Here is a 17,395-nt window from a genome sequence, read left to right as displayed (position 1 = left end):
AATCCTGATTATATTTGCAGGTGCTGAAGCTTCGATTTATGGAGACTGCTCTCATCGATGGTCTGCTTTTTTTTTTCAAATCAACTCAGACACGTCCAACGGAACCTTCATGCACATCTTCCTTGGTTTGGAGCTGATGGTGATGTGGCCGTGCGTGAGGGAGTGTCGGTGTCTGCGGCTTTGTGGTAGGGTGGATTGTTTCGAGCAGAGAGTGGATGCTGGGGGTAGGGACGGCGCGTGGTGTTGGAGGGTTGATGATGAGGCCGTCTCATGAGCACCGTTCTTACTTTGGCGGTGCTGTGTTGTAGGCTTGCTGATGGCTTTGACGGTGCCAGAGGTGTGTGTTGAGGAGGGTTGCTACAGTAGAGAGAGGACGGTGCGGCAATGGAGTGGGGGGATGATGAAGAGAGACGGCGGCTTGGAATCGGCCCTGCACAGCCGGGGCTGCCAGTCTTTCCGACTGAATCGCGTGGATTGTGTCAGAATGGCTGCGCGAGAGTGTGAAGCGCGAACGTGTTTTCCAGCTCAGGCAGGGAAAGCCGTAGCCGGGCAGGCGGCCTGCCACGAGCCCGGGTAGCTCAGTCGGTAGAGCATCAGACTTTTAATCTGAGGGTCCAGGGTTCAAGTCCCTGCTCGGGCGGGTCGCTTTTAAATCGCTCTGCCACGGGACAACAGCGAAGGCGCAGGGCAGTGCTAACAAATCAGACTCAATGGCCCTTACATTGTGGCGGTGGAAGCAAGCACAGGGCAGTTTTGCCTGCATTTCCGAACTGTCGCAGTTGCTGCCGTAATCGCGGAACGCGTGGCTTCTGTTTGAATTGATCTCTTTAAGGTCCTCCAAATGCGCGAAATCAGAAATTAGCATAGAATCCCTCGACTGTGGAAACAGGCTACCGACTCTCCCAAGAGTATCCCCCACACACCTAAACCCCCACCTCGTGACTCCGAACCTGCACATGCCTGAAAACAAGGGGCAATTTAGCATGGCCAAAACACCTGCGCTGCACTCCTTTGGACTGTGGGAGGAAACCGGATCCGTCGGACGAAATCCACGCAGACACGGGGAGAATGTGCAAACTCCACACAGGGAGTCGCCCGAGGCTCGAATGCGCCAAGGGTTCGTGGCGCTGGGAGGCAGCAGTGAAATCCTGATTATATTTGCAGGTGCTGAAGCTTCGATTTATGGAGACTGCTCTCATCGATCGTCTGCTTTTGTTTTCAAATCAACTCAGACACGTCCAACGGAACCTTCATGCACATCTTCCTTGGTTTGGAGCTGATGGTGATGTGGCCGTGCGTGTGGGAGTGTCGGTGTCTGCGGCTTTGTGGTGGGGTGGATTGTTTCGAGCAGAGAGTGGATGCTGGGGGTAGGGACGGCGCGTGGTGTTGGAGGGTTGATGATGAGGCCGTCTCATGAGCACCGTTCTTACTTTGGCGGTGCTGTGTTGTAGGCTTGCTGATGGCTTTGACGGTGCCAGAGGTGTGTGTTGAGGAGGGTTGCTACAGTAGAGAGAGAACGGTGCGGCAATGGAGTGGGGGGATGATGAAGAGAGACGGCGGCTTGGAATCGGCCCTGCACAGCCGGGGCTGCCAGTCTTTCCGACTGAATCGCGTGGATTGTGTCAGAATGGCTGCGCGAGAGTGTGAAGCGCGAACGTGTTTTCCAGCTCAGGCAGGGAAAGCCGTAGCCGGGCAGGCGGCCTGCCACGAGCCCGGGTAGCTCAGTCGGTAGAGCATCAGACTTTTAATCTGAGGGTCCAGGGTTCAAGTCCCTGCTCGGGCGGGTCGCTTTTAAATCGCTCTGCCACGGGACAACAGCGAAGGCGCAGGGCAGTGCTAACAAATCAGACTCAATGGCCCTTACATTGTGGCGGTGGAAGCAAGCACAGGGCAGTTTTGCCTGCATTTCCGAACTGTCGCAGTTGCTGCCGTAATCGCGGAACGCGTGGCTTCTGTTTGAATTGATCTCTTTAAGGTCCTCCAAATGCGCGAAATCAGAAATTAGCATAGAATCCCTCGACTGTGGAAACAGGCTACCGACTCTCCCAAGAGTATCCCCCACACACCTAAACCCCCACCTCGTGACTCCGAACCTGCACATGCCTGAAAACAAGGGGCAATTTAGCATGGCCAAAACACCTGCGCTGCACTCCTTTGGACTGTGGGAGGAAACCGGATCCGTCGGACGAAATCCACGCAGACACGGGGAGAATGTGCAAACTCCACACAGGGAGTCGCCCGAGGCTCGAATGCGCCAAGGGTTCGTGGCGCTGGGAGGCAGCAGTGAAATCCTGATTATATTTGCAGGTGCTGAAGCTTCGATTTATGGAGACTGCTCTCATCGATGGTCTGCTTTTTTTTTTCAAATCAACTCAGACACGTCCAACGGAACCTTCATGCACATCTTCCTTGGTTTGGAGCTGATGGTGATGTGGCCGTGCGTGAGGGAGTGTCGGTGTCTGCGGCTTTGTGGTAGGGTGGATTGTTTCGAGCAGAGAGTGGATGCTGGGGGTAGGGACGGCGCGTGGTGTTGGAGGGTTGATGATGAGGCCGTCTCATGAGCACCGTTCTTACTTTGGCGGTGCTGTGTTGTAGGCTTGCTGATGGCTTTGACGGTGCCAGAGGTGTGTGTTGAGGAGGGTTGCTACAGTAGAGAGAGGACGGTGCGGCAATGGAGTGGGGGGATGATGAAGAGAGACGGCGGCTTGGAATCGGCCCTGCACAGCCGGGGCTGCCAGTCTTTCCGACTGAATCGCGTGGATTGTGTCAGAATGGCTGCGCGAGAGTGTGAAGCGCGAACGTGTTTTCCAGCTCAGGCAGGGAAAGCCGTAGCCGGGCAGGCGGCCTGCCACGAGCCCGGGTAGCTCAGTCGGTAGAGCATCAGACTTTTAATCTGAGGGTCCAGGGTTCAAGTCCCTGCGCGGGCGGGTCGCTTTTAAATCGCTCTGCCACGGGACAACAGCGAAGGCGCAGGGCAGTGCTAACAAATCAGACTCAATGGCCCTTACATTGTGGCGGTGGAAGCAAGCACAGGGCAGTTTTGCCTGCATTTCCGAACTGTCGCAGTTGCTGCCGTAATCGCGGAACGCGTGGCTTCTGTTTGAATTGATCTCTTTAAGGTCCTCCAAATGCGCGAAATCAGAAATTAGCATAGAATCCCTCGACTGTGGAAACAGGCTACCGACTCTCCCAAGAGTATCCCCCACACACCTAAACCCCCACCTCGTGACTCCGAACCTGCACATGCCTGAAAACAAGGGGCAATTTAGCATGGCCAAAACACCTGCGCTGCACTCCTTTGGACTGTGGGAGGAAACCGGATCCGTCGGACGAAATCCACGCAGACACGGGGAGAATGTGCAAACTCCACCCACACAGGGAGTCGCCCGAGGCTCGAATGCGCCAAGGGTTCGTGGCGATGGGAGGCAGCAGTGAAATCCTGATTATATTTGCAGGTGCTGAAGCTTCGATTTATGGAGACTGCTCTCATCGATCGTCTGCTTTTGTTTTCAAATCAACTCAGACACGTCCAACGGAACCTTCATGCACATCTTCCTTGGTTTGGAGCTGATGGTGATGTGGCCGTGCGTGTGGGAGTGTCGGTGTCTGCGGCTTTGTGGTGGGGTGGATTGTTTCGAGCAGAGAGTGGATGCTGGGGGTAGGGACGGCGCGTGGTGTTGGAGGGTTGATGATGAGGCTGTCTCATGAGCACCGTTCTTACTTTGGCGGTGCTGTGTTGTAGGCTTGCTGATGGCTTTGACGGTGCCAGAGGTGTGTGTTGAGGAGGGTTGCTACAGTAGAGAGAGGACGGTGCGGCAATGGAGTGGGGGGATGATGAAGAGAGACGGCGGCTTGGAATCGGCCCTGCACAGCCGGGGCTGCCAGTCTTTCCGACTGAATCGCGTGGATTGTGTCAGAATGGCTGCGCGAGAGTGTGAAGCGCGAACGTGTTTTCCAGCTCAGGCAGGGAAAGCCGTAGCCGGGCAGGCGGCCTGCCACGAGCCCGGGTAGCTCAGTCGGTAGAGCATCAGACTTTTAATCTGAGGGTCCAGGGTTCAAGTCCCTGCTCGGGCGGGTCGCTTTTAAATCGCTCTGCCACGGGACAACAGCGAAGGCGCAGGGCAGTGCTAACAAATCAGACTCAATGGCCCTTACATTGTGGCGGTGGAAGCAAGCACAGGGCAGTTTTGCCTGCATTTCCGAACTGTCGCAGTTGCTGCCGTAATCGCGGAACGCGTGGCTTCTGTTTGAATTGATCTCTTTAAGGTCCTCCAAATGCGCGAAATCAGAAATTAGCATAGAATCCCTCGACTGTGGAAACAGGCTACCGACTCTCCCAAGAGTATCCCCCACACACCTAAACCCCCACCTCGTGACTCCGAACCTGCACATGCCTGAAAACAAGGGGCAATTTAGCATGGCCAAAACACCTGCGCTGCACTCCTTTGGACTGTGGGAGGAAACCGGATCCGTCGGACGAAATCCACGCAGACACGGGGAGAATGTGCAAACTCCACACAGGGAGTCGCCCGAGGCTCGAATGCGCCAAGGGTTCGTGGCGATGGGAGGCAGCAGTGAAATCCTGATTATATTTGCAGGTGCTGAAGCTTCGATTTATGGAGACTGCTCTCATCGTTGGTCTGCTTTTGTTTTCAAATCAACTCAGACACGTCCAACGGAACCTTCATGCACATCTTCCTTGGTTTGGAGCTGATGGTGATGTGGCCGTGCGTGTGGGAGTGTCGGTGTCTGCGCCTTTGTGGTGGGGTGGATTGTTTCGAGCAGAGAGTGGATGCTGGGGGTAGGGACGGCGCGTGGTGTTGGAGGGTTGATGATGAGGCCGTCTCATGAGCACCGTTCTTACTTTGGCGGTGCTGTGTTGTAGGCTTGCTGATGGCTTTGACGGTGCCAGAGGTGTGTGTTGAGGAGGGTTGCTACAGTAGAGAGAGGACGGTGCGGCAATGGAGTGGGGGGATGATGAAGAGAGACGGCGGCTTGGAATCGGCCCTGCACAGCCGGGGCTGCCAGTCTTTCCGACTGAATCGCGTGGATTGTGTCAGAATGGCTGCGCGAGAGTGTGAAGCGCGAACGTGTTTTCCAGCTCAGGCAGGGAAAGCCGTAGCCGGGCAGGCGGCCTGCCACGAGCCCGGGTAGCTCAGTCGGTAGAGCATCAGACTTTTAATCTGAGGGTCCAGGGTTCAAGTCCCTGCTCGGGCGGGTCGCTTTTAAATCGCTCTGCCACGGGACAACAGCGAAGGCGCAGGGCAGTGCTAACAAATCAGACTCAATGGCCCTTACATTGTGGCGGTGGAAGCAAGCACAGGGCAGTTTTGCCTGCATTTCCGAACTGTCGCAGTTGCTGCCGTAATCGCGGAACGCGTGGCTTCTGTTTGAATTGATCTCTTTAAGGTCCTCCAAATGCGCGAAATCAGAAATTAGCATAGAATCCCTCGACTGTGGAAACAGGCTACCGACTCTCCCAAGAGTATCCCCCACACACCTAAACCCCCACCTCGTGACTCCGAACCTGCACATGCCTGAAAACAAGGGGCAATTTAGCATGGCCAAAACACCTGCGCTGCACTCCTTTGGACTGTGGGAGGAAACCGGATCCGTCGGACGAAATCCACGCAGACACGGGGAGAATGTGCAAACTCCACACAGGGAGTCGCCCGAGGCTCGAATGCGCCAAGGGTTCGTGGCGATGGGAGGCAGCAGTGAAATCCTGATTATATTTGCAGGTGCTGAAGCTTCGATTTATGGAGACTGCTCTCATCGATCGTCTGCTTTTGTTTTCAAATCAACTCAGACACGTCCAACGGAACCTTCATGCACATCTTCCTTGGTTTGGAGCTGATGGTGATGTGGCCGTGCGTGTGGGAGTGTCGGTGTCTGCGGCTTTGTGGTGGGGTGGATTGTTTCGAGCAGAGAGTGGATGCTGGGGGTAGGGACGGCGCGTGGTGTTGGAGGGTTGATGATGAGGCCGTCTCATGAGCACCGTTCTTACTTTGGCGGTGCTGTGTTGTAGGCTTGCTGATGGCTTTGACGGTGCCAGAGGTGTGTGTTGAGGAGGGTTGCTACAGTAGAGAGAGGACGGTGCGGCAATGGAGTGGGGGGATGATGAAGAGAGACGGCGGCTTGGAATCGGCCCTGCACAGCCGGGGCTGCCAGTCTTTCCGACTGAATCGCGTGGATTGTGTCAGAATGGCTGCGCGAGAGTGTGAAGCGCGAACGTGTTTTCCAGCTCAGGCAGGGAAAGCCGTAGCCGGGCAGGCGGCCTGCCACGAGCCCGGGTAGCTCAGTCGGTAGAGCATCAGACTTTTAATCTGAGGGTCCAGGGTTCAAGTCCCTGCTCGGGCGGGTCGCTTTTAAATCGCTCTGCCACGGGACAACAGCGAAGGCGCAGGGCAGTGCTAACAAATCAGACTCAATGGCCCTTACATTGTGGCGGTGGAAGCAAGCACAGGGCAGTTTTGCCTGCATTTCCGAACTGTCGCAGTTGCTGCCGTAATCGCGGAACGCGTGGCTTCTGTTTGAATTGATCTCTTTAAGGTCCTCCAAATGCGCGAAATCAGAAATTAGCATAGAATCCCTCGACTGTGGAAACAGGCTACCGACTCTCCCAAGAGTATCCCCCACACACCTAAACCCCCACCTCGTGACTCCGAACCTGCACATGCCTGAAAACAAGGGGCAATTTAGCATGGCCAAAACACCTGCGCTGCACTCCTTTGGACTGTGGGAGGAAACCGGATCCGTCGGACGAAATCCACGCAGACACGGGGAGAATGTGCAAACTCCACACAGGGAGTCGCCCGAGGCTCGAATGCGCCAAGGGTTCGTGGCGATGGGAGGCAGCAGTGAAATCCTGATTATATTTGCAGGTGCTGAAGCTTCGATTTATGGAGACTGCTCTCATCGATGGTCTGCTTTTTTTTTTCAAATCAACTCAGACACGTCCAACGGAACCTTCATGCACATCTTCCTTGGTTTGGAGCTGATGGTGATGTGGCCGTGCGTGTGGGAGTGTCGGTGTCTGCGGCTTTGTGGTGGGGTGGATTGTTTCGAGCAGAGAGTGGATGCTGGGGGTAGGGACGGCGCGTGGTGTTGGAGGGTTGATGATGAGGCCGTCTCATGAGCACCGTTCTTACTTTGGCGGTGCTGTGTTGTAGGCTTGCTGATGGCTTTGACGGTGCCAGAGGTGTGTGTTGAGGAGGGTTGCTACAGTAGAGAGAGGACGGTGCGGCAATGGAGTGGGGGGATGATGAAGAGAGACGGCGGCTTGGAATCGGCCCTGCACAGCCGGGGCTGCCAGTCTTTCCGACTGAATCGCGTGGATTGTGTCAGAATGGCTGCGCGAGAGTGTGAAGCGCGAACGTGTTTTCCAGCTCAGGCAGGGAAAGCCGTAGCCGGGCAGGCGGCCTGCCACGAGCCCGGGTAGCTCAGTCGGTAGAGCATCAGACTTTTAATCTGAGGGTCCAGGGTTCAAGTCCCTGCTCGGGCGGGTCGCTTTTAAATCGCTCTGCCACGGGACAACAGCGAAGGCGCAGGGCAGTGCTAACAAATCAGACTCAATGGCCCTTACATTGTGGCGGTGGAAGCAAGCACAGGGCAGTTTTGCCTGCATTTCCGAACTGTCGCAGTTGCTGCCGTAATCGCGGAACGCGTGGCTTCTGTTTGAATTGATCTCTTTAAGGTCCTCCAAATGCGCGAAATCAGAAATTAGCATAGAATCCCTCGACTGTGGAAACAGGCTACCGACTCTCCCAAGAGTATCCCCCACACACCTAAACCCCCACCTCGTGACTCCGAACCTGCACATGCCTGAAAACAAGGGGCAATTTAGCATGGCCAAAACACCTGCGCTGCACTCCTTTGGACTGTGGGAGGAAACCGGATCCGTCGGACGAAATCCACGCAGACACGGGGAGAATGTGCAAACTCCACACAGGGAGTCGCCCGAGGCTCGAATGCGCCAAGGGTTCGTGGCGATGGGAGGCAGCAGTGAAATCCTGATTATATTTGTAGGTGCTGAAGCTTCGATTTATGGAGACTGCTCTCATCGATGGTCTGCTTTTGTTTTCAAATCAACTCAGACACGTCCAACGGAACCTTCATGCACATCTTCCTTGGTTTGGAGCTGATGGTGATGTGGCCGTGCGTGTGGGAGTGTCGGTGTCTGCGGCTTTGTGGTGGGGTGGATTGTTTCGAGCAGAGAGTGGATGCTGGGGGTAGGGACGGCGCGTGGTGTTGGAGGGTTGATGATGAGGCCGTCTCATGAGCACCGTTCTTACTTTGGCGGTGCTGTGTTGTAGGCTTGCTGATGGCTTTGACGGTGCCAGAGGTGTGTGTTGAGGAGGGTTGCTACAGTAGAGAGAGGACGGTGCGGCAATGGAGTGGGGGGATGATGAAGAGAGACGGCGGCTTGGAATCGGCCCTGCACAGCCGGGGCTGCCAGTCTTTCCGACTGAATCGCGTGGATTGTGTCAGAATGGCTGCGCGAGAGTGTGAAGCGCGAACGTGTTTTCCAGCTCAGGCAGGGAAAGCCGTAGCCGGGCAGGCGGCCTGCCACGAGCCCGGGTAGCTCAGTCGGTAGAGCATCAGACTTTTAATCTGAGGGTCCAGGGTTCAAGTCCCTGCTCGGGCGGGTCGCTTTTAAATCGCTCTGCCACGGGACAACAGCGAAGGCGCAGGGCAGTGCTAACAAATCAGACTCAATGGCCCTTACATTGTGGCGGTGGAAGCAAGCACAGGGCAGTTTTGCCTGCATTTCCGAACTGTCGCAGTTGCTGCCGTAATCGCGGAACGCGTGGCTTCTGTTTGAATTGATCTCTTTAAGGTCCTCCAAATGCGCGAAATCAGAAATTAGCATAGAATCCCTCGACTGTGGAAACAGGCTACCGACTCTCCCAAGAGTATCCCCCACACACCTAAACCCCCACCTCGTGACTCCGAACCTGCACATGCCTGAAAACAAGGGGCAATTTAGCATGGCCAAAACACCTGCGCTGCACTCCTTTGGACTGTGGGAGGAAACCGGATCCGTCGGACGAAATCCACGCAGACACGGGGAGAATGTGCAAACTCCACACAGGGAGTCGCCCGAGGCTCGAATGCGCCAAGGGTTCGTGGCGATGGGAGGCAGCAGTGAAATCCTGATTATATTTGCAGGTGCTGAAGCTTCGATTTATGGAGACTGCTCTCATCGTTGGTCTGCTTTTGTTTTCAAATCAACTCAGACACGTCCAACGGAACCTTCATGCACATCTTCCTTGGTTTGGAGCTGATGGTGATGTGGCCGTGCGTGTGGGAGTGTCGGTGTCTGCGGCTTTGTGGTGGGGTGGATTGTTTCGAGCAGAGAGTGGATGCTGGGGGTAGGGACGGCGCGTGGTGTTGGAGGGTTGATGATGAGGCCGTCTCATGAGCACCGTTCTTACTTTGGCGGTGCTGTGTTGTAGGCTTGCTGATGGCTTTCACGGTGCCAGAGGTGTGTGTTGAGGAGGGTTGCTACAGTAGAGAGAGGACGGTGCGGCAATGGAGTGGGGGGATGATGAAGAGAGACGGCGGCTTGGAATCGGCCCTGCACAGCCGGGGCTGCCAGTCTTTCCGACTGAATCGCGTGGATTGTGTCAGAATGGCTGCGCGAGAGTGTGAAGCGCGAACGTGTTTTCCAGCTCAGGCAGGGAAAGCCGTAGCCGGGCAGGCGGCCTGCCACGAGCCCGGGTAGCTCAGTCGGTAGAGCATCAGACTTTTAATCTGAGGGTCCAGGGTTCAAGTCCCTGCTCGGGCGGGTCGCTTTTAAATCGCTCTGCCACGGGACAACAGCGAAGGCGCAGGGCAGTGCTAACAAATCAGACTCAATGGCCCTTACATTGTGGCGGTGGAAGCAAGCACAGGGCAGTTTTGCCTGCATTTCCGAACTGTCGCAGTTGCTGCCGTAATCGCGGAACGCGTGGCTTCTGTTTGAATTGATCTCTTTAAGGTCCTCCAAATGCGCGAAATCAGAAATTAGCATAGAATCCCTCGACTGTGGAAACAGGCTACCGACTCTCCCAAGAGTATCCCCCACACACCTAAACCCCCACCTCGTGACTCCGAACCTGCACATGCCTGAAAACAAGGGGCAATTTAGCATGGCCAAAACACCTGCGCTGCACTCCTTTGGACTGTGGGAGGAAACCGGATCCGTCGGACGAAATCCACGCAGACACGGGGAGAATGTGCAAACTCCACACAGGGAGTCGCCCGAGGCTCGAATGCGCCAAGGGTTCGTGGCGCTGGGAGGCAGCAGTGAAATCCTGATTATATTTGCAGGTGCTGAAGCTTCGATTTATGGAGACTGCTCTCATCGATCGTCTGCTTTTGTTTTCAAATCAACTCAGACACGTCCAACGGAACCTTCATGCACATCTTCCTTGGTTTGGAGCTGATGGTGATGTGGCCGTGCGTGTGGGAGTGTCGGTGTCTGCGGCTTTGTGGTGGGGTGGATTGTTTCGAGCAGAGAGTGGATGCTGGGGGTAGGGACGGCGCGTGGTGTTGGAGGGTTGATGATGAGGCCGTCTCATGAGCACCGTTCTTACTTTGGCGGTGCTGTGTTGTAGGCTTGCTGATGGCTTTGACGGTGCCAGAGGTGTGTGTTGAGGAGGGTTGCTACAGTAGAGAGAGGACGGTGCGGCAATGGAGTGGGGGGATGATGAAGAGAGACGGCGGCTTGGAATCGGCCCTGCACAGCCGGGGCTGCCAGTCTTTCCGACTGAATCGCGTGGATTGTGTCAGAATGGCTGCGCGAGAGTGTGAAGCGCGAACGTGTTTTCCAGCTCAGGCAGGGAAAGCCGTAGCCGGGCAGGCGGCCTGCCACGAGCCCGGGTAGCTCAGTCGGTAGAGCATCAGACTTTTAATCTGAGGGTCCAGGGTTCAAGTCCCTGCGCGGGCGGGTCGCTTTTAAATCGCTCTGCCACGGGACAACAGCGAAGGCGCAGGGCAGTGCTAACAAATCAGACTCAATGGCCCTTACATTGTGGCGGTGGAAGCAAGCACAGGGCAGTTTTGCCTGCATTTCCGAACTGTCGCAGTTGCTGCCGTAATCGCGGAACGCGTGGCTTCTGTTTGAATTGATCTCTTTAAGGTCCTCCAAATGCGCGAAATCAGAAATTAGCATAGAATCCCTCGACTGTGGAAACAGGCTACCGACTCTCCCAAGAGTATCCCCCACACACCTAAACCCCCACCTCGTGACTCCGAACCTGCACATGCCTGAAAACAAGGGGCAATTTAGCATGGCCAAAACACCTGCGCTGCACTCCTTTGGACTGTGGGAGGAAACCGGATCCGTCGGACGAAATCCACGCAGACACGGGGAGAATGTGCAAACTCCACCCACACAGGGAGTCGCCCGAGGCTCGAATGCGCCAAGGGTTCGTGGCGATGGGAGGCAGCAGTGAAATCCTGATTATATTTGCAGGTGCTGAAGCTTCGATTTATGGAGACTGCTCTCATCGATCGTCTGCTTTTGTTTTCAAATCAACTCAGACACGTCCAACGGAACCTTCATGCACATCTTCCTTGGTTTGGAGCTGATGGTGATGTGGCCGTGCGTGTGGGAGTGTCGGTGTCTGCGGCTTTGTGGTGGGGTGGATTGTTTCGAGCAGAGAGTGGATGCTGGGGGTAGGGACGGCGCGTGGTGTTGGAGGGTTGATGATGAGGCTGTCTCATGAGCACCGTTCTTACTTTGGCGGTGCTGTGTTGTAGGCTTGCTGATGGCTTTGACGGTGCCAGAGGTGTGTGTTGAGGAGGGTTGCTACAGTAGAGAGAGGACGGTGCGGCAATGGAGTGGGGGGATGATGAAGAGAGACGGCGGCTTGGAATCGGCCCTGCACAGCCGGGGCTGCCAGTCTTTCCGACTGAATCGCGTGGATTGTGTCAGAATGGCTGCGCGAGAGTGTGAAGCGCGAACGTGTTTTCCAGCTCAGGCAGGGAAAGCCGTAGCCGGGCAGGCGGCCTGCCACGAGCCCGGGTAGCTCAGTCGGTAGAGCATCAGACTTTTAATCTGAGGGTCCAGGGTTCAAGTCCCTGCTCGGGCGGGTCGCTTTTAAATCGCTCTGCCACGGGACAACAGCGAAGGCGCAGGGCAGTGCTAACAAATCAGACTCAATGGCCCTTACATTGTGGCGGTGGAAGCAAGCACAGGGCAGTTTTGCCTGCATTTCCGAACTGTCGCAGTTGCTGCCGTAATCGCGGAACGCGTGGCTTCTGTTTGAATTGATCTCTTTAAGGTCCTCCAAATGCGCGAAATCAGAAATTAGCATAGAATCCCTCGACTGTGGAAACAGGCTACCGACTCTCCCAAGAGTATCCCCCACACACCTAAACCCCCACCTCGTGACTCCGAACCTGCACATGCCTGAAAACAAGGGGCAATTTAGCATGGCCAAAACACCTGCGCTGCACTCCTTTGGACTGTGGGAGGAAACCGGATCCGTCGGACGAAATCCACGCAGACACGGGGAGAATGTGCAAACTCCACACAGGGAGTCGCCCGAGGCTCGAATGCGCCAAGGGTTCGTGGCGATGGGAGGCAGCAGTGAAATCCTGATTATATTTGCAGGTGCTGAAGCTTCGATTTATGGAGACTGCTCTCATCGTTGGTCTGCTTTTGTTTTCAAATCAACTCAGACACGTCCAACGGAACCTTCATGCACATCTTCCTTGGTTTGGAGCTGATGGTGATGTGGCCGTGCGTGTGGGAGTGTCGGTGTCTGCGCCTTTGTGGTGGGGTGGATTGTTTCGAGCAGAGAGTGGATGCTGGGGGTAGGGACGGCGCGTGGTGTTGGAGGGTTGATGATGAGGCCGTCTCATGAGCACCGTTCTTACTTTGGCGGTGCTGTGTTGTAGGCTTGCTGATGGCTTTCACGGTGCCAGAGGTGTGTGTTGAGGAGGGTTGCTACAGTAGAGAGAGGACGGTGCGGCAATGGAGTGGGGGGATGATGAAGAGAGACGGCGGCTTGGAATCGGCCCTGCACAGCCGGGGCTGCCAGTCTTTCCGACTGAATCGCGTGGATTGTGTCAGAATGGCTGCGCGAGAGTGTGAAGCGCGAACGTGTTTTCCAGCTCAGGCAGGGAAAGCCGTAGCCGGGCAGGCGGCCTGCCACGAGCCCGGGTAGCTCAGTCGGTAGAGCATCAGACTTTTAATCTGAGGGTCCAGGGTTCAAGTCCCTGCTCGGGCGGGTCGCTTTTAAATCGCTCTGCCACGGGACAACAGCGAAGGCGCAGGGCAGTGCTAACAAATCAGACTCAATGGCCCTTACATTGTGGCGGTGGAAGCAAGCACAGGGCAGTTTTGCCTGCATTTCCGAACTGTCGCAGTTGCTGCCGTAATCGCGGAACGCGTGGCTTCTGTTTGAATTGATCTCTTTAAGGTCCTCCAAATGCGCGAAATCAGAAATTAGCATAGAATCCCTCGACTGTGGAAACAGGCTACCGACTCTCCCAAGAGTATCCCCCACACACCTAAACCCCCACCTCGTGACTCCGAACCTGCACATGCCTGAAAACAAGGGGCAATTTAGCATGGCCAAAACACCTGCGCTGCACTCCTTTGGACTGTGGGAGGAAACCGGATCCGTCGGACGAAATCCACGCAGACACGGGGAGAATGTGCAAACTCCACACAGGGAGTCGCCCGAGGCTCGAATGCGCCAAGGGTTCGTGGCGATGGGAGGCAGCAGTGAAATCCTGATTATATTTGCAGGTGCTGAAGCTTCGATTTATGGAGACTGCTCTCATCGATCGTCTGCTTTTGTTTTCAAATCAACTCAGACACGTCCAACGGAACCTTCATGCACATCTTCCTTGGTTTGGAGCTGATGGTGATGTGGCCGTGCGTGTGGGAGTGTCGGTGTCTGCGGCTTTGTGGTGGGGTGGATTGTTTCGAGCAGAGAGTGGATGCTGGGGGTAGGGACGGCGCGTGGTGTTGGAGGGTTGATGATGAGGCCGTCTCATGAGCACCGTTCTTACTTTGGCGGTGCTGTGTTGTAGGCTTGCTGATGGCTTTGACGGTGCCAGAGGTGTGTGTTGAGGAGGGTTGCTACAGTAGAGAGAGGACGGTGCGGCAATGGAGTGGGGGGATGATGAAGAGAGACGGCGGCTTGGAATCGGCCCTGCACAGCCGGGGCTGCCAGTCTTTCCGACTGAATCGCGTGGATTGTGTCAGAATGGCTGCGCGAGAGTGTGAAGCGCGAACGTGTTTTCCAGCTCAGGCAGGGAAAGCCGTAGCCGGGCAGGCGGCCTGCCACGAGCCCGGGTAGCTCAGTCGGTAGAGCATCAGACTTTTAATCTGAGGGTCCAGGGTTCAAGTCCCTGCTCGGGCGGGTCGCTTTTAAATCGCTCTGCCACGGGACAACAGCGAAGGCGCAGGGCAGTGCTAACAAATCAGACTCAATGGCCCTTACATTGTGGCGGTGGAAGCAAGCACAGGGCAGTTTTGCCTGCATTTCCGAACTGTCGCAGTTGCTGCCGTAATCGCGGAACGCGTGGCTTCTGTTTGAATTGATCTCTTTAAGGTCCTCCAAATGCGCGAAATCAGAAATTAGCATAGAATCCCTCGACTGTGGAAACAGGCTACCGACTCTCCCAAGAGTATCCCCCACACACCTAAACCCCCACCTCGTGACTCCGAACCTGCACATGCCTGAAAACAAGGGGCAATTTAGCATGGCCAAAACACCTGCGCTGCACTCCTTTGGACTGTGGGAGGAAACCGGATCCGTCGGACGAAATCCACGCAGACACGGGGAGAATGTGCAAACTCCACACAGGGAGTCGCCCGAGGCTCGAATGCGCCAAGGGTTCGTGGCGATGGGAGGCAGCAGTGAAATCCTGATTATATTTGCAGGTGCTGAAGCTTCGATTTATGGAGACTGCTCTCATCGATGGTCTGCTTTTTTTTTTCAAATCAACTCAGACACGTCCAACGGAACCTTCATGCACATCTTCCTTGGTTTGGAGCTGATGGTGATGTGGCCGTGCGTGTGGGAGTGTCGGTGTCTGCGGCTTTGTGGTGGGGTGGATTGTTTCGAGCAGAGAGTGGATGCTGGGGGTAGGGACGGCGCGTGGTGTTGGAGGGTTGATGATGAGGCCGTCTCATGAGCACCGTTCTTACTTTGGCGGTGCTGTGTTGTAGGCTTGCTGATGGCTTTGACGGTGCCAGAGGTGTGTGTTGAGGAGGGTTGCTACAGTAGAGAGAGGACGGTGCGGCAATGGAGTGGGGGGATGATGAAGAGAGACGGCGGCTTGGAATCGGCCCTGCACAGCCGGGGCTGCCAGTCTTTCCGACTGAATCGCGTGGATTGTGTCAGAATGGCTGCGCGAGAGTGTGAAGCGCGAACGTGTTTTCCAGCTCAGGCAGGGAAAGCCGTAGCCGGGCAGGCGGCCTGCCACGAGCCCGGGTAGCTCAGTCGGTAGAGCATCAGACTTTTAATCTGAGGGTCCAGGGTTCAAGTCCCTGCTCGGGCGGGTCGCTTTTAAATCGCTCTGCCACGGGACAACAGCGAAGGCGCAGGGCAGTGCTAACAAATCAGACTCAATGGCCCTTACATTGTGGCGGTGGAAGCAAGCACAGGGCAGTTTTGCCTGCATTTCCGAACTGTCGCAGTTGCTGCCGTAATCGCGGAACGCGTGGCTTCTGTTTGAATTGATCTCTTTAAGGTCCTCCAAATGCGCGAAATCAGAAATTAGCATAGAATCCCTCGACTGTGGAAACAGGCTACCGACTCTCCCAAGAGTATCCCCCACACACCTAAACCCCCACCTCGTGACTCCGAACCTGCACATGCCTGAAAACAAGGGGCAATTTAGCATGGCCAAAACACCTGCGCTGCACTCCTTTGGACTGTGGGAGGAAACCGGATCCGTCGGACGAAATCCACGCAGACACGGGGAGAATGTGCAAACTCCACACAGGGAGTCGCCCGAGGCTCGAATGCGCCAAGGGTTCGTGGCGATGGGAGGCAGCAGTGAAATCCTGATTATATTTGTAGGTGCTGAAGCTTCGATTTATGGAGACTGCTCTCATCGATGGTCTGCTTTTGTTTTCAAATCAACTCAGACACGTCCAACGGAACCTTCATGCACATCTTCCTTGGTTTGGAGCTGATGGTGATGTGGCCGTGCGTGTGGGAGTGTCGGTGTCTGCGGCTTTGTGGTGGGGTGGATTGTTTCGAGCAGAGAGTGGATGCTGGGGGTAGGGACGGCGCGTGGTGTTGGAGGGTTGATGATGAGGCCGTCTCATGAGCACCGTTCTTACTTTGGCGGTGCTGTGTTGTAGGCTTGCTGATGGCTTTGACGGTGCCAGAGGTGTGTGTTGAGGAGGGTTGCTACAGTAGAGAGAGGACGGTGCGGCAATGGAGTGGGGGGATGATGAAGAGAGACGGCGGCTTGGAATCGGCCCTGCACAGCCGGGGCTGCCAGTCTTTCCGACTGAATCGCGTGGATTGTGTCAGAATGGCTGCGCGAGAGTGTGAAGCGCGAACGTGTTTTCCAGCTCAGGCAGGGAAAGCCGTAGCCGGGCAGGCGGCCTGCCACGAGCCCGGGTAGCTCAGTCGGTAGAGCATCAGACTTTTAATCTGAGGGTCCAGGGTTCAAGTCCCTGCTCGGGCGGGTCGCTTTTAAATCGCTCTGCCACGGGACAACAGCGAAGGCGCAGGGCAGTGCTAACAAATCAGACTCAATGGCCCTTACATTGTGGCGGTGGAAGCAAGCACAGGGCAGTTTTGCCTGCATTTCCGAACTGTCGCAGTTGCTGCCGTAATCGCGGAACGCGTGGCTTCTGTTTGAATTGATCTCTTTAAGGTCCTCCAAATGCGCGAAATCAGAAATTAGCATAGAATCCCTCGACTGTGGAAACAGGCTACCGACTCTCCCAAGAGTATCCCCCACACACCTAAACCCCCACCTCGTGACTCCGAACCTGCACATGCCTGAAAACAAGGGGCAATTTAGCATGGCCAAAACACCTGCGCTGCACTCCTTTGGACTGTGGGAGGAAACCGGATCCGTCGGACGAAATCCACGCAGACACGGGGAGAATGTGCAAACTCCACACAGGGAGTCGCCCGAGGCTCGAATGCGCCAAGGGTTCGTGGCGATGGGAGGCAGCAGTGAAATCCTGATTATATTTGCAGGTGCTGAAGCTTCGATTTATGGAGACTGCTCTCATCGTTGGTCTGCTTTTGTTTTCAAATCAACTCAGACACGTCCAACGGAACCTTCATGCACATCTTCCTTGGTTTGGAGCTGATGGTGATGTGGCCGTGCGTGTGGGAGTGTCGGTGTCTGCGGCTTTGTGGTGGGGTGGATTGTTTCGAGCAGAGAGTGGATGCTGGGGGTAGGGACGGCGCGT

The 17,395-nt window shown here is 55.6% G+C and overlaps 15 non-coding genes across 15 annotated transcripts; all 15 read left to right on the top strand.

Annotated features, from left to right (window-relative positions):
* Nucleotides 1-567: 567 nt before the first annotated feature.
* On the top strand, nt 568-640 carry trnak-uuu (transfer RNA lysine (anticodon UUU)). The gene has a single exon. It is a non-coding gene; the product is annotated as a tRNA-Lys (tRNA).
* Nucleotides 641-1,710: 1,070 nt separating this feature from the next.
* trnak-uuu (transfer RNA lysine (anticodon UUU)) lies at nt 1,711-1,783 on the top strand. Its single transcript has one exon. It is a non-coding gene; the product is annotated as a tRNA-Lys (tRNA).
* A 1,071-nt stretch (nt 1,784-2,854) lies between these two features.
* trnak-uuu (transfer RNA lysine (anticodon UUU)) lies at nt 2,855-2,927 on the top strand. Its single transcript has one exon. It is a non-coding gene; the product is annotated as a tRNA-Lys (tRNA).
* Nucleotides 2,928-4,001: 1,074 nt separating this feature from the next.
* Nucleotides 4,002-4,074, top strand: trnak-uuu (transfer RNA lysine (anticodon UUU)). The gene has a single exon. It is a non-coding gene; the product is annotated as a tRNA-Lys (tRNA).
* A 1,070-nt stretch (nt 4,075-5,144) lies between these two features.
* On the top strand, nt 5,145-5,217 carry trnak-uuu (transfer RNA lysine (anticodon UUU)). Its single transcript has one exon. It is a non-coding gene; the product is annotated as a tRNA-Lys (tRNA).
* Nucleotides 5,218-6,287: 1,070 nt separating this feature from the next.
* Nucleotides 6,288-6,360, top strand: trnak-uuu (transfer RNA lysine (anticodon UUU)). Its single transcript has one exon. It is a non-coding gene; the product is annotated as a tRNA-Lys (tRNA).
* A 1,071-nt stretch (nt 6,361-7,431) lies between these two features.
* trnak-uuu (transfer RNA lysine (anticodon UUU)) lies at nt 7,432-7,504 on the top strand. The gene has a single exon. It is a non-coding gene; the product is annotated as a tRNA-Lys (tRNA).
* A 1,070-nt stretch (nt 7,505-8,574) lies between these two features.
* On the top strand, nt 8,575-8,647 carry trnak-uuu (transfer RNA lysine (anticodon UUU)). The gene has a single exon. It is a non-coding gene; the product is annotated as a tRNA-Lys (tRNA).
* Nucleotides 8,648-9,717: 1,070 nt separating this feature from the next.
* On the top strand, nt 9,718-9,790 carry trnak-uuu (transfer RNA lysine (anticodon UUU)). The gene has a single exon. It is a non-coding gene; the product is annotated as a tRNA-Lys (tRNA).
* A 1,070-nt stretch (nt 9,791-10,860) lies between these two features.
* trnak-uuu (transfer RNA lysine (anticodon UUU)) lies at nt 10,861-10,933 on the top strand. Its single transcript has one exon. It is a non-coding gene; the product is annotated as a tRNA-Lys (tRNA).
* A 1,074-nt stretch (nt 10,934-12,007) lies between these two features.
* trnak-uuu (transfer RNA lysine (anticodon UUU)) lies at nt 12,008-12,080 on the top strand. The gene has a single exon. It is a non-coding gene; the product is annotated as a tRNA-Lys (tRNA).
* Nucleotides 12,081-13,150: 1,070 nt separating this feature from the next.
* trnak-uuu (transfer RNA lysine (anticodon UUU)) lies at nt 13,151-13,223 on the top strand. Its single transcript has one exon. It is a non-coding gene; the product is annotated as a tRNA-Lys (tRNA).
* A 1,070-nt stretch (nt 13,224-14,293) lies between these two features.
* trnak-uuu (transfer RNA lysine (anticodon UUU)) lies at nt 14,294-14,366 on the top strand. Its single transcript has one exon. It is a non-coding gene; the product is annotated as a tRNA-Lys (tRNA).
* A 1,071-nt stretch (nt 14,367-15,437) lies between these two features.
* On the top strand, nt 15,438-15,510 carry trnak-uuu (transfer RNA lysine (anticodon UUU)). Its single transcript has one exon. It is a non-coding gene; the product is annotated as a tRNA-Lys (tRNA).
* A 1,070-nt stretch (nt 15,511-16,580) lies between these two features.
* On the top strand, nt 16,581-16,653 carry trnak-uuu (transfer RNA lysine (anticodon UUU)). Its single transcript has one exon. It is a non-coding gene; the product is annotated as a tRNA-Lys (tRNA).
* The last annotated feature ends 742 nt before the right edge of the window (nt 16,654-17,395 follow it).

Source organism: Chiloscyllium punctatum, chromosome 24, assembly GCF_047496795.1.
Source record: "Chiloscyllium punctatum isolate Juve2018m chromosome 24, sChiPun1.3, whole genome shotgun sequence".
NCBI lineage: Eukaryota > Metazoa > Chordata > Chondrichthyes > Orectolobiformes > Hemiscylliidae > Chiloscyllium > Chiloscyllium punctatum.
This window is presented reverse-complemented; position numbering and strand designations above follow the sequence as displayed.